Source organism: Drosophila persimilis, unplaced genomic scaffold (genome assembly GCF_003286085.1).
Source record: "Drosophila persimilis strain 14011-0111.01,24,50 unplaced genomic scaffold, DperRS2 tig00001258-arrow-arrow-pilon, whole genome shotgun sequence".
Taxonomy (NCBI): domain Eukaryota; kingdom Metazoa; phylum Arthropoda; class Insecta; order Diptera; family Drosophilidae; genus Drosophila; species Drosophila persimilis.
Window position 1 is genome coordinate 177,513 of NW_020825444.1, and position 6,625 is coordinate 184,137.

At 51.5% G+C, this 6,625-nt stretch overlaps 1 pseudogene; it reads right to left on the reverse strand.

The window, feature by feature from the left end:
* Nucleotides 1–340: 340 nt before the first annotated feature.
* LOC6603751 lies at nt 341–2,698 on the reverse strand (annotated as a pseudogene).
* Between the last annotated feature and the right edge of the window lie 3,927 nt (nt 2,699–6,625).

Here is a 6,625-nt window from a genome sequence, read left to right on the forward strand (position 1 = left end):
TGAGAAAGAGAGATATATGTAAAGTTAAGTTATCGATGGTTACAATTGGCAGATCCAAACGCGTGGAGGGGTTACCAGTAATGTAGCCTCTGCTAATGGATTCGTTCCATCTGAATCCGATCTGGAAATCTGGTAGATATTGCCATTCTTAAAAATCCATCGATCGGAAAGATTCCACCTCCTCCTCACGTAACCTTTTGCAACACTCCAAAATCTGCCCCACAATTTTGAATCAGCCCAACATAGTTTTGTTTCTTATAGCAATATTTAAACATTAATTAAAAGTATACACGTATACGGTAGAACTTATTTATAAATATTTATTGAATTACACGAGTGCGCTTAGTCGGTAGGGGACACGACATGCTTCGTACTTATATTGACGTTAAGCAGATAATCAGTGATGAGAGGGGTGAAGTGGAGTGGGGTCACAGAATAGTATAACGTTAAATGGATACAGCTAGGGGGAGGACTGGGAGGACAGACGGTGCTAGGCGAAGTCCGGCGGCTTGTACTTCGGCGGTCGCTTAATTAACGTGGCGGCCGCCACGTCATATGTTGTTCTCCTTGGCGGTCTTGGCCCCCGAACCGGAGCCGGAACCAGATCCTGAGCCGCCCCCAGTCGTTGCCCGGCTGGCTGGCGCACTCGAATCGTTATCGCTCTTGTTGTTGCTGCTGCTGTTGTTGTTACTGTTGCTGTTGGCATTGGATGCCGTCGATTCTTCGCCATCAGCGCCGTCTACTGCAAAAGATACAAAGGGTATAAGTTTGATTGAACAACTACTGGGTGACTTTGTGCCCCACTCACCCTTCTCCTTCTCATCCTTAATCTCGCTGGACGCTTCTGAGGATGCCTTGTTACTGTTGTTATCCTTGTCGAGTCGCGGACGCTGGCGCTGTCCCTTGTATGCGCGGTTGTCCCGTCGTCCGCCCTCGCCCTCATCCTCCGAGTCCGAGTACTCGTTCTCGGCCACAATGCGCTTATCCTTGTCGCTCTGCGGCAGGCGATCATCCTTATCCACCTTGTCCTCATCGTCGGATTCATCGTTGATCGCGTCCTCGGGTATGGCCTGGATCTGGACGCCCGGAGCGTGTGGCAACATGCGCAGGTTCTCGAAAAGCCTGTTCTTGATCTTCTCCAGATACTCGGACGTGTTCTGGTTAGTCATGTTGCTGGGGCTGATGTGCAGTTTGAAGTCGGGCCCAAAGTACTCGAAGTAGTAGTTGTAGGGCAGTTCGTTGGCAATATCCACGGCCAGCGCCACGGACGTCTCGTACGTCCAACACCGGGAGACGTTGCGGATGGTGTAGCCACCGCCGCCGACCATCAGGAAGGGCAGGTTGTACTTCTTTACGAAATCGACGCACTTACCGTGCCCCTTCACCGTCAGGTTAAAGCAGCCGAGCCGGTCGCCGGTAAGGGAGTCCGCGCCGCATTGCAGGACCACCGCCGCCGGCTGGAATGTCTCCATTACCTTCGAAATTATGGGCACGAAGATGCTCTCGTACGCGTCATCGTCCATGCCATCGCGCAGGGGGATATTGACGGCATAGTACTTGCCCTTGCCGGCGCCAATGTCGCGCAGGTCGCCAGTGCCCGGGAAGTACTCGCCGTACTTGTGGAAGCTGACGGTCATCACGCGGTCCGCGGTGTAAAAGGCCTCCTCGACACCATCGCCGTGGTGCACATCGATGTCGATGTAGAGAACACGCTGGTGGTATTTGAGCAGCTCCAAGATGCCCAGAACAATATCATTCACATAGCAGAATCCAGAGGCTTCCGATTTTTTTCGCATGATGCAGACCGCCGCCCCAGTTGATGCAGATCTCGGAGGCCTGTTTGTTCAGCTTGACGGCTGCGGCCACGGAGCCACCCGCCGACAGCTGACAGAACTCGTAGAGACCGTCGAACACGGGGCAATCTTCGCCTACATTGAAGCGCTGCATCTGCTTTTTATATTCGGTCATGTTTTCCGGCCGGATGGACCGCAGGAATCGGACGTACTCGTCCGAATGGAACTTGGTCATCTCATCGTCAGTGGCTTTGTGTGGTCGCTACGGGCGTTGTCACATTATTAAATCTCTGTCTAATTAGCGGCTATAAATTTGTAGACTTACGTAAATCTCCATTTTCCGGTATAGACCGTAGTTCAGGAGCAGATTGTGGGTCATGCGTATGCGGTGGGGCTTCATGGGGTGCCCCTGGCCATAGTAGTAGTTGCCAATGTCACCTGGAGAGCAGAAATATCAGGGGTTAGATTGTCGAAAAAATAAGCAATTGCCACGCTATGCAGAAAATAAATTTTACCGCCACGGTCGCTGAAGCATCCATGCGCAGAGCGCACTTTTCGACAACAACCCTTCAGAGTACACTTTCGCCGAACAAAGCAGACATACAGGTACATACGCGCACACTTAAGCATACACACACACCACCAAAATCCGCTCAGCGGTTGTTACTGAAAAGTGCACTCTCACGAAACGCGCTTGTACAGTCGCCGTAAAACTAGAAATTCGCAAAATGCTATCATCCGCCGCCGAATGGAACCGAAAAAAAATTTGCCTGCGGCTCCGAAAAAACCCGCGGGGGCCGGTAATTCATAAATATCTGATGGAAAGCGTACAATTTTTAGATATTTTATGCAAAAACTTACTGTCGTAGTAGTAGCAGACGCGTTTTCTTGCTGTGAGATTGCATCTTTAGGATGCGGTTTCTCTGGTGCGGTGCTGAAGAGTTCCTCGGTTCTGAAGCGGTACGGGTTAAAACTTGGTTTAGCCCAAATGCGGTTTAATATGTGACGGAACGATCGCCTCGCCCGCTTTTGTCGGCGCCTTTATTTAAAATGTATTTTTTTAGCCAAAAAAAAAGACTCGCGCGCACCGTAGAGGTGTCAAACCATCGATGGCACTATCGATAGTATCGATGGTTTGGTGCCATTCGCTACTATCGATGGTTTTGCTACTATTCATGATACTATCGAGCTTGTAGCGGGTCGTTTGCCCATCACTACTTTGATTTTGTATATTGTATATATATATGCTGACATCGTTAACAATGGACAAGTTCCCGCGCAGGTCCGCTCTCAAGCCAAAAGTCGTTGACAAACTTTTGTTTTTAAATAACAACTGGTGGATTACCAATGAACCTGATTTTAGCAAATAAGCGGTTTATAATATGCGAATTATCTCTATAGACTAAGATTAATGTTTGAAACATTTGTTGCTTACGTTCTAAAATTTGAAATATTGTTCCAGTCCCACCTGAACGATAGGTGGTCAGGGCTGAGGGCGACGCGCCAAGCGGAAGTCCAGGGAGGCTCGATGGTGTATGGGGACATCGGGGGGAGCTGGAGCCGTTACTGGGGATATCAGGAATAGAATAGGATTAGTTATATGTATTAGTAAGGGAAAAAGGGATAAATAGGAGTGAAAATATTAGAAAACGTTGATTGGATTATGGAAATCGTGGAGCGTGGACGGAAGAGTAACGTCGAAATTTGCAATTTTGTGCTTAAAACAGAAAGTTTGAAGTGAGTACAGAAAAAATCGGGCGAGAAAATAGGTTGTAATGCAGAAAATTTTGAAAGAGGACGACTTAGCTGCCAGGGTGATCCTAGCGACATCGCACGGTCGTTGCATCGCCTTCCAGTGCGTGCCACACGTTTGGTCTCATTCACCACGTAAAAAACCCCGAAACCCTTTTAACACTCACACACGCGCACACGTATACACGGACCTATATAAATTTTGGGCTGACCGGCCACGGCCAGCGATCGCCCACGTCGTTTGAACTTAAAGAAAAAAAACATAATCCGCACTCCAAACACCGTTCCACATTAAATGTTATTTTGTTCCGTGTGTTGTCCTTTATTCAGTATTTAGTATTAGCTTAAGGTCAACGTAAAATCTTGGCCATTAAAAAAATATGTAAAAACACCAACACCTTTCACGAATCTAAATCTGCGATCAGCTGTTCAGTTCCAGAAGATTAACCATTAGTGGGTGACGAGGGGGTCCCACCGTATTTGGTCGAGCGATTTGTGGAAAAATATTGTTTATGGTTTATGTCTCGGGGACCCTTAACAAGAAGCTCTTGTTAGGTTAAGTCTCCGTAGGGGCCCGAGTTAAATTAACACCCGTAAAACTGGATCCACTCATCTACACATATTCCATTACGTATGGGTGAGGGTATCTCTGTTGGTTTGAACGAAATTTCAGCAGTTATTTCCGTGTTTGCCTTTGTGTCGAACGTTTTGGTGTTTCTTTTTGGTTAGTGATAATTTGGAGTATATCTATTTTGTGAGGAACCGCGGTTCCCACAGGCCGAGTGCGACCAAAGCACAGCCGGATAAAGGCGGTGGGGACGGTCGGATAAAGGCTGGGATAAGCCACGGTGGATACAGGAGCCACCAGCAGTTTCGTGAGCCGCAAGCTGGCGGACCGACTGAAGGGTGAAGGCCGGGAGGCGGCGGCAAGGAAAAGGGTGAGGTTGGCGGATGGCCATAGCCAGGAGGTCACGTGCCACGTGAACAAGGAGATCCCAATGGTGCTACTCGTATGCCGGGTGTGATTGATGAGTTAGTGTTGGGATGGGATTTCCTCCGCGCGGTCGGGGCAGTGGTGACCTGTGCAGGACAACAGGGTGGTGATCCCTGCCCGAGATCGGGAACGAGGAGGCCAGGAGAAAGACTGTCCGTGGCGAAGGCCGAAGCTGGAGACACGGTTCCGGAGTACGACAACAAAACGGACACGACCCTAAGAGTGGCCGCCAGAGAGGTGTCAGCGGTCATGAGGCGGAATGAGGGGGCGAGGGAAGAGCCAGTGGAGGACTTCTTGCCCGAGAGTTGGAGGCATTTTATAAGATCGAGGGGGGTCTAATGTGGCGGTGCACACAATCACACACACAATCACCAAGAACCCCAAAATGCAGGCCGAGATTAACCAGAAAGTGGACGAACTATTAGAAATGGGATGCATAGAGCCGTCAAAGAGCCCCTACGTTCGCCTAAGTGATGGGGAAGAAGAATGCCCAATGCCCAGGGCATCGATTACATACTAGATCAACTGCGGGAAGCGAAATTCATAAGTAGCCTGGATCTGAAGGATGGATATTGGCAGATCCCCCTGGCGAGAGCAGCCGGCCGATCACGGCGTTCACGGTGCCCGGAAAGGGGTTATACCAATGGAAGGTGATGCCGTTTGGGTTACACTCCGCGTCGGCCACCTTTCAACGGGCGTTAGACCAAGTGATAGGGCCAGAAATGATGCCGCACGCATTCGCGTACCAGGATGACATAGTGGTCATCGGGCGAACAGAGGAGAAGAAAGGAAAAAAGGGCGAGAAAGTCGCAGCCATAGCCGAACTGAAACCGCCGACAAATGTCAAGGAGCTGAGACAGTACTTGGAGTGGCCTCATGGTACCGGAGGTTCGTGCTCGACTTCGCCACCCTCGTGCAGCCACTCACCGGGCTCCTCAAGCAGAAGACGGAATGGGTCTGAACCCAGGAACGGCAGGAAGCGTTCGAGGAGGTGAAGAGACGACTAGTGGCGGACCCCGTGTTGGCGTGCCCGACTTCTCGAAGAATTCATCCTGCAGACAGACGCCAGTGATTACGGGCTGGGCGCGATTCTCACGCAGGAGACGGAAGGGGCGGGGTAATATCATATGCTAGCAGGAGCTTAACGGACCCGAAAGGAACTATTGGGCGACGGAGAAAAGAATGTCTGGCCATTGTATGGGCCATCCGCCGGTTGAGGCCATACTTGGAAGGTTATCGCTTCAAGGTGGTCACGGACCACATGGCTCTGAAATGGCTAAATAGTGTGAGGAAAGGTATTCCCACACGTAGGGGGCAGTATAGGGTTAAGCGCTAACGACCGTTATCCGGTGGTATCCGGAGGCGGCGAATTCCCGAGGAGAGCTCTCCCGGGGTCCCAAGATGAGAGGGGAGGACCCTGGAGAGAGAGCAGCGGGATGACGGGATCGGGCCGGCAGTGGCCCAGCGCATGTCCAAATATGGTCATGAGATCACGCCACCAGCCAGGTCCCGTTGGAGAGCGAGCAGCTGGATGACGGGATCGGGCCGGCAGTGGTCCAGCGCATGACCAAATATGGTCATGAGATCACGCCACCAGCCAGGTCCCGTTGGAGAGCGACAAGGGAATGAAGGAACGCCCGAAAAAATACGGGCACCGCATGGCGGAAAGTGCCTTTAGCGCCAGGCGGCATCGGCGGCGCCGACGCAGAGCGAGCCTATAAAGGGGGGCCGCGACCAGGAAAGGGACAGTCCACAGACGGAGCCAACAGAGTGAAGTGAATAGTGAGCCACGAAAGTGAGACCAAGCGAAGGGAAAAGAACCGTAGAAAGCGAACGCGTGTGTGAGGATTGAGAGGCGGACTCGAGCGTGCAGCCAAGAGCCAGAGACTCAAATCCCTTGAACCAACGGCGCCCCGCTTGAAGCGCATGCCTCCAGGAGTGAGGCACCCTCGGGCCGAAAGCCAAGTGAGTCGAGTGAGAGCGAACGCGTCAGGCGCTGACTGAGAGGTGGATTTGGGCCACGTGCCAAGAATCGCTAGCCCCAGTCAGTAGAGCCCGCGGTGCCACGCTTGGCGAAGCCGTGGGG